Source organism: Panthera uncia, chromosome D2, assembly GCF_023721935.1.
Source record: "Panthera uncia isolate 11264 chromosome D2, Puncia_PCG_1.0, whole genome shotgun sequence".
In the NCBI taxonomy this organism is placed as follows: Eukaryota; Metazoa; Chordata; class Mammalia; order Carnivora; family Felidae; genus Panthera; species Panthera uncia.
The window spans coordinates 11,814,355-11,824,620 of record NC_064818.1 but is presented as its reverse complement, the minus strand read 5'-3'; the positions used below and the strand labels follow the sequence as shown (position 1 = coordinate 11,824,620).

Sequence of the window (10,266 nt, the reverse complement as noted above, 5' to 3'; positions counted from 1 at the left end):
GATATAGATATAGATATAGATATAGATATAGATATAGATATAGATATCGTATATATAGTGTGTGTGTGTGTGTATATATATATATATATATATACACACATGCATATACATATACTGCTGGATATCTAGAATCTATATCTGGTTAGTATCCAGAATATTCTGAATATTAACCCCTTACCAGATACATGATTTGCAAATATTTTCCCCTCCCTTGGGTTGCCTTTTCACTCTGTTGATTGTGACCTTTGTGCACAGAATTTTTAAGTTTGATACAGTCCTATTTGTCTATTTCTTAAAAGAAAAAAATTTTTTAATGTTTATTTCTTTTTTTGAGAAAGAGAGAGACAGAGACAGAGAGACAGAGTGCGAGCAGGGGAGGGGCAAAGAGAATGGGAGACACAGAATCTGAAACAGGCTCCAGGCTCTGAGCTGTCAGCACAGAGCCTGACACGGGGCTCTAACCCACCAATCATGAGATCATGACTTGAGCTGAAGTCGGACGCTTAACCAACTGAGCCACCCAGGTGCCCCTCTGTTTGTCTATTTCTTAATTTACTATCTGTGCTTTTAGTGTCATATCCAAAAACTCATTGCCAAATTCCAATGTCATGCAGTTTTTGCCCTTTGTTTTCTTCTAGGAATTGTGTAGTTTTATGTTTTTTGTTTAAGTTTTTAATCCATTTTGAGTTAATTTTTGTATAAGGTGTAAGCTAAAGGTTCAATTTTGCATGTGAATATCTAATTTTTCCAACATCGTTTGTTGAAGAGACTATCTTTTCCCCCACAGAGTGGTCTTAGCACCCTATTGAAGATCATATGACCATGTACATAAGGATTTATTTCAGGGCTCTCTATTCTCTATTCCTGTTCTATTGGTCTATAGGTCTGTCCTTTTTGCCAGCACCAGACTATTTGCTTACTAGTTTTGTAATATGTTTTGAAATCAGGAAATGTAAGACCTCCAACTTTTTCTTTTTTTTTCAAGATTGTTTTAGTTATTGAGGGTCCCTTGGGATTCCATATTAGTTTTAAGATTTTTTTTCTATTTCTGCAAAAAATGCTGTTGGAATTTTGATAAGGATTGCAGTGAATCTATAGATTGCTTTGGATAGTATTATCAAATTACTTTAAAACACAGAAGCGTTATTGTATATCTCCTGTGCGATATGGCTTAAAGACAGAAAATAAATGCAAATAAACCTTCATTTTGTTATGTAACCATATTGTTAAAACAATATTTAACTTTTTATCCCCAAACTATTATATATGTAGAATAAAGCAAATAAGTAATTATGTTAGTGTTATTAGAAACCAAGATTTTTATTTTCAAAAATGAGGAATACATATAAAATAAAAAAGCTAAATGAAAACATTGTAATCCTAAATTGAATGAAATCAGTGTAAACTTAGATATATATTTATATTTTATATATTTTAAATTAAATATATATTTAAATGTATAAGATACATATTTTGAAATAGATTTTATATACTTAATATATATTATTTTAAATTTATTTATATTATATATGTGTGTATACATATATATATATACATATACATATATATATATATATATTTTTTTTTTAACATTCCTTTTGGCTTCATCTACTGAGGAAGTCTAGAAACAAACCCAGTGGCCATAAGCATCCCTAGTCAAAATTGTGGTCTCTATATACCATTTCCCACTAAAAATTTTCTTGGAAAAATTGCTTAAAAAAATTGCTAACTCCAGGTTTGGCAGGAAATAACCTGTCACAGAAATTCTAATGAGCTGTGTAAATACAAGCTAGAAGACAATTAGTTATACACAAGAAGGATTGGTTAAATATTCATATTGCATTCTGAGGGAAGCCTTTTAATAGTATTAAGAATCTCAGCTACTTTGCAAGAACAAAGATCACAATGAGCATTAACAGTTACTTACATCATCCTTTTGAATTTTAAAATACATGTGTATAATTACTTATTATCTAACTCCCACTAGATGTAAGCTCCAATGGGAGCTATATTTTTTACCCATTGTATCTCTAGCGCCTAAAATATTACCTAGTATAATATATATGTGACTTTAAGTATTTTATTGTGTTTCTACTTTTAAAATTACATAATTTCAGATATATTCTCATATAAAATAACAATACATTATTCTCTAGTTAACATACCTTAGTTTGCTAAGACTTTCAAGAAAAGTATTTTATTTTTAATTTTTAAAAAATATTTATTTATTTTGAGAGAGAGAGAGAGAAGGGGAGGGGCAGAGGGAGAGAGGGAATTCCAAGCAGGTTCCACGCCCACTGTGGAGCCCAACTCGGGGCTTGATCCCTTGACCCTGGGATCATGACCTGAGCCAAATCAAGAGTTGAATGTTTAACTGACTGAGCCACCCAGGCGCCCCGGGGAAAGCATTTTAAAAATAGGACAGTATCTCATTCTTTGAGCCATTGGGATGGATTAATTTAATTTATACTCCTCTGAAGATCTTCTACATCTTCAAGATTCTTTTATTTTATGACAAAACCACAGTTCTAGAAGCTTGTTTCTCACACTTGAAAAGACTGGATCAGGGACATGATCGTGTAGAACATAAGAGGTAAGCTGGATGGATCAAAACACAGGGGGGTCTGAAGTTTGGAAAAAAAGGTTGAGTGCTCTTGGGTAGTGCTAGTTAGTATTGAGGTGTGAGAGACTTTGTTCAAAGCAAGAGGATTCAAAGAAGAAATGAGTCCATTTACAGTGGGGGAGGATAATCAATCAGAAGAGGTCAATGGCACCAACCATGAAATTTCCCTGGGAAGTAGACATAGGTTTAAGGAATGTAAGTGCTGTGGTATTGTAAAGAATGCACTTCTGGGGCGCCTGGCTGGCTCAGTCCATAGAGCATGCAAGTCTTGATCTCGGGGTTGAGTTCTAGCCCCTCATTGGATGTAGAGATTACTTAAAAAATAAATAAATAAAAGAATGCAGTCTTAAAGACTGAATAATTTAAAATCTGCATAATTCAAGACAAATTTTCTCATAGAAGTAAAGGGAAAGCAGGGTATACAGTCTCAGAGCTCATAAATCTATAATTATTGTGCAGGGTTTTGAATTTTTTTATAGATTATTTTTGCTAAAGGTTCTAGAGTTTTGACTTCTAAATTCACAGCATGAATAATTATCGAAGCAGTCATTTAAAGTACTTTACAGTGTTTTAGCACATCTAACTTGTATTCCAAAATTATTACTTTTTTTTTTTTTTTTTTGAGCACGAGAGAGAGAAAGAGAGAGAGCGAGCAGGGTGGGGCAGAGGGAGAGGGAGAGAGAGAATCTTAAGCAGGCTCTATGCGCAGCTCAGAGCCCCGTCTCACAACGATGAGATCATGACCTGAGTTGAAATCAAGAGTCGGAGGCTTAACTAACTGAGCCACTCAGGTGCCCCTGTATGCCACAGTTATTAATTTGAGGCGTATTTTCCCAGCACTGGCACCACCATTTAATCAATGCTTGGAGGCAAAGAAAAAATTTACTTATAATAACAAAAACCCAGCAACACAACAATAAGCAAAATCACCACCAGAAGTGCTTCCCACCTTTAAACAACGTGATGCACATCATTAAATATACATTATTTCACATTTTGCTTGTAAGACAATATCTCTATATCATACTATTTCCAAATCTGCAGCCACACGACACTATATGAATGTGTCTTCCTGAGTAAAGAAAGAGGCCATTAAGAGATGAAATTGATCCCACTAGAAAGGATCCCTTCAGCTTTGGAACTCTAAGACAATTGTCTGCAAATAATTGGTAATCTCTATGTTGTTGTTTTGAACTGATATTCCAAAATTTTATTGCTGTGTGTTTTGGGCAACATCATCTCCAGAAGCACTCTCGTGACCATCCCTTTCTTCTACATGGTTAGTGTTTTCTGCTCTACTGGATCATTCATATGAGTACAGTCAGTAGTGTGGTGGTAAATGTTTAACACCTGGCTTTGGGCTGGGGGCAGTGGCGGGTGGCCCTAAGTTGTCATGGTTGTCTATGTCCCTGGTGTAAGTACTTCCGTTCCTGGCCATTTTCAAGCTATCAACATGGAAGAGGTGTGCAAAATTGGCTCCTGCAAGCCAGTGTGAGCCAGCTCCGACACTCCCCGAAAGTGTTCTTCAACCTCAGTTTCCAATCCATTAGTGGGGCTTGCAAACATTTTAGTGGGTAATAAGCGGCATTTTTAAATGGAGAATTGGGACGCGTTGTATAACACGGGTATTGTTTTGCAAATTTTTGTTTTCATGATTTTAAGTCCGTACGTAACAAGTCGCGATGGAAACGTGGTTCTGATTGTGGCTGGCTTGTCCCAAGTCTGCCAAGCACCGCAGTAGTAGCTTCTCTTTTTAAACACAGAGATAGAAACAAAACGAAATCAAAATCTTCTTTTTACCCCACTGCTTTCTGAGCTACGGCAGTTTCTGTTTTTCACAGCGACACTTGAAATATTGATTAGTCGTGATTTCTGCCACTTCTTCACCTCGTATTTCTCAACCCACTTCCAAGTCAGTCACTGATGACCTCCATGTTGCAAAATCCATTGCAAATGTCTATGTTCCTTGACCTCTCGGCAGCATGTGACACAACTGGCTGCTCTTCCTTAAAGCACTTCCTTTCTTTGGCTTCTAGACTACCACTCCTGGCAAGGCTGCATGGCTGCCTCTTCTCAGTCTCTTTGATGGACTTTTCTTTTCCTGACTTATCTCCCCAGGGCTCTGTCCTCGATCAAATTCTCCATCTATCTACGCTCTTAGGTGACCTCATCAAATCCCATGACTTCATCTCGCATCATTGTCTCCTTTGCTTTGCTTCTGCTATGCTTGTGGCCTCTCTGTTCCTGAACACACTGAATGCATTTCTCAGCCTTAGGGACCTTGTGTGAGCTGTTCCCTCTGCCTAGAATGCTCTTTCCCAAGATCTGCCATGGCTTCCTCTTTCACTCACCAGCAGTTCAAATATCACCTCTTTCCCTGGCACCCAACTGAAGTAGCCACCCAAGTGCTCCCAATGACATCATCCTTTTTAAGTCTTCTCTGAAACTCATCACTATCTGTGTCCCCCATGGGAATGTCAACCCCATTGAAACAAGAATAGTGAAAACCCTCTGTCTTCATGGAGCTCATCATTTGGTGGGTGAAGTCATATAAAATAAAAAGGTAAATTATACAGCACATTGGCATATGGTTAAGTTCTAGAGAAAAATAAAGGAAGGAAAAGTGATAGGAATTGTGTGTGTGTGTGTGTGTGTGTGTGTGTGTGTGTGTGTGTGTATTGGGAGGGGGTTTGCAATTTTAAATATGGTGGTCAGGAGAGGCTTCGCTGAAAATTGATATTTGAGTTTAGGGGGAGTTTAGGGGGAAAAGGAAATGTTAGATGCAAAGGTTTTGGGAGGTGTGACAAGCGTGCCATAAAAATACCAAGAAGGCCAGTGCTTGCTGCAGAATGAGAGAGGAGGCATGAACATGAAGTAGGAAACGAAATGAGTGTGTGTGGAGATGGTGGGCAGATCATGTAAGGACGGGGATATCCACTCAAAGAAGGAACATCAGTCAGTGGCAAGTTTTAGCAGAGGAGTAACATTGTTTGAATTATGTTTTGTCATGATCCCTCTGGTTGCTGAGTTGACATCAGATTGCAGGGGAACAAGAGCAAATGCAGGGAGACCAATTATGAGGCTTCTGCAATAATCCAAGGAGAAGATATGGAACTTCCATTTATTTATGTCTCTTCTTTTAAAAAAACATTTTTTTTTACATTTATTCATTTTTGAGAGACAGAGAGACAGAGCACAAGCGGGGGAGGGGCAGAGAGAGAGAGGGAGACAAAGAATCCGAAGCAGGCTCCAGGCTGTCAGCACAGACCCCGATTCAGGGCTCCAACTCACGAATTGCGAGATCATGACCTGAGCCAAAGTCAGAGGCTTAACCCACTGAGCCACCCAGGCGCCCCTATGTCTCTTCTTTGCATCTAGAAGTGTCCCACGAGGCAAACACTACAAAAACCTTTTAGTATACCTGTATCCCTTATCACTGTGCCTTGTCATGGTGGGCATTTAGCATATATTTGTAAGATTTTAAATGATGTAAAAACATACTGAGCTCATTAAACAAAACAGGACTAATGAGTGGGTTATTTCTAAGAATAGGTTCTCTGGTTTTGTGCATATTTTAGTATAGAATTACTTCAACACTGGATTTCTGGCTCATTTACTTAGTCACATTTGCCCTTAACAAAGAAAAAGAGCACTGATGTGTACTGAGTTCAACTTCTTTTGCAAAGGAGAGGTACTAAACCCAGGCAAAATTGTGTAGATATCTAATTGCTCCCCACCTTGTCAATAACCTATTATTTCAACTCAATATTCAGTGTCTACTTCACGTAAAGCATTACACTGGGCATTGGGGGAACATACAAGTTTCTCTTTTCAATTTAAAATCGAATTTGATAGATAAAACACAACCCGCAGAAGCAGAAGTACAAATCCAAGGTAGAGTATGTCAAGGGTTAAATGCAGCTATTGAAATTGGATCCTGGAAAGTGAATCAAACTTGGAAAATGAGTAGGAGAGAGAGCAAAAAGGAATAGTAAATCGGAACGTGAGTTCACAGGTATGGGATTTGTGATGAATTTCTCAATTTAAATACAAAATAATAAAAACCAAAGCCACCGAGAAGAAAGCCCAGAGCCGGGACACCAAAACGGTCTTTCAAAACAAACGTGGATACAAATCCAGCAGAGACAAGTAGGAACGTGAGAACTTTGCGGTCCCTAACAGAAAAGAAACTGAAAGCAGCCAGCTGTCCAAGGTACATGACTTTATTTGTATCTCTCTGTTTTTACAGCAAACTAGTGGTCAGTGTGGGTCCTTGGGTGAGAAATCGGTCCTTTACTGAACATCTCCTCTGCTCGTTACTGTGCCCCATACTGCTGACATTTTTCCCTAGGGAGGTGTGTAATTTAGGAAACACCAACACACGAAGTAATTGGCGGGTGATCCACAGCGGAGGCAAGTCCATTAGACTAACCAGACGGGGCGCCCCGGGCCGGGCGCGGTCCAGCCGAACTGACCCCATCCCCCCACCATTTCACTGACACCCCAGGGTGTGCACTGGCAAAAAGGGGCGCGTCCACGTCGGGTTATCTTTCATAGCACCATCTGGACTCTGACCCACTGCAGAGGCCGGGACACCGGAGCCGGCGGAAAGCCCCGGGCCGAGGGAGCATCAGCTTTCTTCTTTCCAACCCACTTCCGTCCACTCCCACCCCGACTACGGGGCAGGGGCAGGGGCAGGTGGGTGCGCTCGGGAATTTGTAAAACACTCTCTGCCGTCCTTCCCCTCCGTTCGTCCCGCAGCAAGCCGGTCGCGTTCCGATCCCCGGAGGCTGTGCAGGAGGCCCGGCTGGGGGGTGGCCGCACGCCAGCAGAGCCCCGAGCACGCCCAGCAGACGGAGGCGGGGCCGACGGCGACGCCCCCGCGGCGCGCGAACCGGGAAATGGAAGCGGACTGACTCCTCTCGCTTCCCGTAGCCGCCCACGCATCCCGGGATCCCGGACGACGCGCGGCGGCGGAGAAACAGCCGGGTGCGTGGAGCGCCGGCCACGCCGATCCCGCGGTGAGTCGGCCGGCGGCCATCCTCCGGGGCGGGGAGCCGCTGGGTGCTGCGGTGGGCGCGCCGGCCGAGGAGGGGATGCGGACATCGCTGTCTCCACTTCGGAGTTTGGTGGGTGGGACCTCTTGGGTGCACCCCGTCCCACCGGTCCTCTCCGCGGCAGCGTGGGGCGGGGTGGCGGGAAAGCTCCCGGGAGGGAGCGGGTATCGGGAGCCGCGGCCCTTCCCGCTGCCCCGCTGCAGACCCTCCCCACCAGGTCTGCCTTCGCACCTGCTGGCCCCCCGCCAGATTGCCCGCGGTTCTCCTGCGCCACCTTTTAAAGGACAAGTTCTGTGCGTTTAGTGACAGACCTGTTTTGCTCTCCCGGACCCTGAACACGTTGGTGCAAGATGCCGAGTCATTTGACTGCAGTGTTAAAGTTCGGAAACGGAGGTCACTTGAATTGCTTTGTCCGCAAAACATAATGATGGCTCTTTGTGAAGCGAATAAACTGCAGGACCGGTCCGTGTGGCTCCTTTGGGAACAACCAGTTTCCTGCAAGCCTGTGGCTTAAATCGGGTCACTCTCTGGTCGCGGTGTAAATTATGAATGTGGCTATGGCATCTCTGTATCCTTTCCCTCTGCTCGTATTCGCGCTTCCTGAATTTTACGGAGCAGAAGGAAGAGTTTCGAGGTTTTGACTAACGTCTAAATTAATGACAGTTTAGGGCATTCAGGTGGTAAACCAAGAAGGATGCAGTTTCTTGTTTTTCTTAATAGAAACTCATAGTTGTGGTTACTGCGTATTGTTCTTTGGTGCGTTGAGAGAATTGGCGGAAGTAAAATGTAGGAAGTTTTACTTTCGTTTCTCTTTTAGTTGTGCTTGATGTCTTTAATTTTCGCCGGGGCTATTAAATGGGTACTTCTGTCAGTGGGGTGCTTTCATCTTTCAAACTGTGGCTAATGCGTAGCAACCGCCCCCTGCCCCCCGCCCCCCATAGTTTTAAGCCACAAGGAAAACTGTATCCTTGTTATTCAAGGGATTAGACTTTTTTCTTTTTGACTAGTTTCCTTTGGAGGAGGAAGAGGAATGCCTTCTATTAAAATAAGAGCTCAAATTTAGAAAGCACTTTCTTTCCATTGCTTTATTAATTCATTTAACCCTCAGGACAAACGTGTCAGGTGAATGCTATTATTTTCATTTTACCGATGAGATAAATGAGTATCTTTGGTAGTTGTACAGGACGATTTGCTATTATTTTATTTTTAGTAATAAATTCCAAGTTAGAGAATTTCTAGGAGTGTACTGTTTTAAGTTTATTATTTGGTTTATTTCTGTTGGAGCAACCTCAGGATTTTGGTGGTAAAAATAAAGGACAGTTAGTGCTGATTTTACTTATCACAATTAACCTCTTCTGCGTTAAGGTGCCTGCATGATCTGATAAACTTGTTTCTTTTTTTATTGAATAGTAGTTGACATAGAACATTGTGTTAGTTTCAGTTGTAACATAGTGATTCAATAGTTGTATGAGGTTTATGTTTGGAAAAATGTCTATTCGGGTCTTCTGCTCATTTTTTAATCTGATTGTTTGATGTTGAGTTGTAGGAGTTTTTTTATGTATTTTGGATGTTAACCCCTTATCAGATGTATTATTTGCAAATGTATTCTCCCATCCAGTAAGTTTCCTTTTTGTTAATGGTTTCCTTCACTATGCAAAAGCTTTTTATTTTGATGTAGACCCACTCGTTAGTTTGTTATTAACAAAATGTGTTTTTGTTGTCCTTGCCTGAGGAGACAGATCCAAAAAAATACTGCTAAGATTGGCGTCAAAGAGCTTACTGCCTATGTTTTTTCTTTTAAGAGTTTTATGGTTTCAGGTTTTATATTTAAGTTTTTAATCCGTTTTAAGTTTGTTTTGTGTATGGCATAAGAAAGTGGCCCAGTTTCATTCTTTGGCATGTAGCTTGTCCAGTTTTCTCACCACCATTTACTGAAGAGACTATCTTTTCTCCATTCTTGCCTCCTTTGTCATAAATTAATTGACCATGTAAGCGTGGGTTTATTTCTCCGCTCCCTGTTCTGTTCTATTGAGCTATTCTATTGTGTCTGGTTTTTTTCCCCCTATGTGTCTGTTTTTGATTATGTACTTTGTAGTGCACTTTGAAATCTGGGAGCATGGTACCTCCAGCTTTGTTGTTTGTCAAGATTGCTTTGGCTATTTGTTTTTGGTTTTGTTTGTGGTTCCATACAGATTTTAGGATTGTTTGTTCTAGTTACATGAAGAATGCCATTGGTATTTTGAAAGGGATTGCGTTGAATCTGTAGATTGCTTTGGGTAGTATGGGCATTTTGATAACATTAATTCTTCCAGTCTGTGAACATGACATATCTTTTTTTTTTTAATTTTTTTTTTTAATGTTTATTTATTTTTGAGACAGAGAGAGACAGAGCATGAACGGGGGAGGGTCAGAGAGAGGGAGACACAGAATCTGAAGCAGGCTCCAGGCTCTGAGCTGTCAGCACAGAGCCCGACGCGGGGCTCGAACTCACGGACCGTGAGATCATGACCTGAGCCGAAGTCTGATGCTTAACCGACTGAGCCGCCCAGGCGCCCCGACATATCTTTTAACTTATTTGTGTTGTCT

The 10,266-nt window shown here is 41.1% G+C and overlaps 1 protein-coding gene across 9 annotated transcripts in view; it reads left to right on the top strand.

Annotated features, from left to right (window-relative positions):
* Positions 1–2,528: 2,528 nt before the first annotated feature.
* The window catches only part of LGALS8 (galectin 8), a 34,373-nt gene continuing 26,635 nt past the window's right edge, over positions 2,529–10,266 (top strand). For 5 of the 9 annotated variants that reach the window (XM_049646111.1, XM_049646118.1, XM_049646115.1 and 2 more), the window contains exons 1-2: positions 6,694–6,836; positions 7,385–7,644. The gene's annotated coding sequence lies outside the window, so the exon portion shown is untranslated. Of the gene's footprint in view, positions 2,594–6,693; positions 6,837–7,384; positions 7,645–7,681; positions 7,753–7,820; positions 8,074–10,266 lie in introns of those variants that run through there. The other 4 variants (XM_049646116.1, XM_049646109.1, XM_049646112.1 and 1 more) reach the window with 4 other exon arrangements.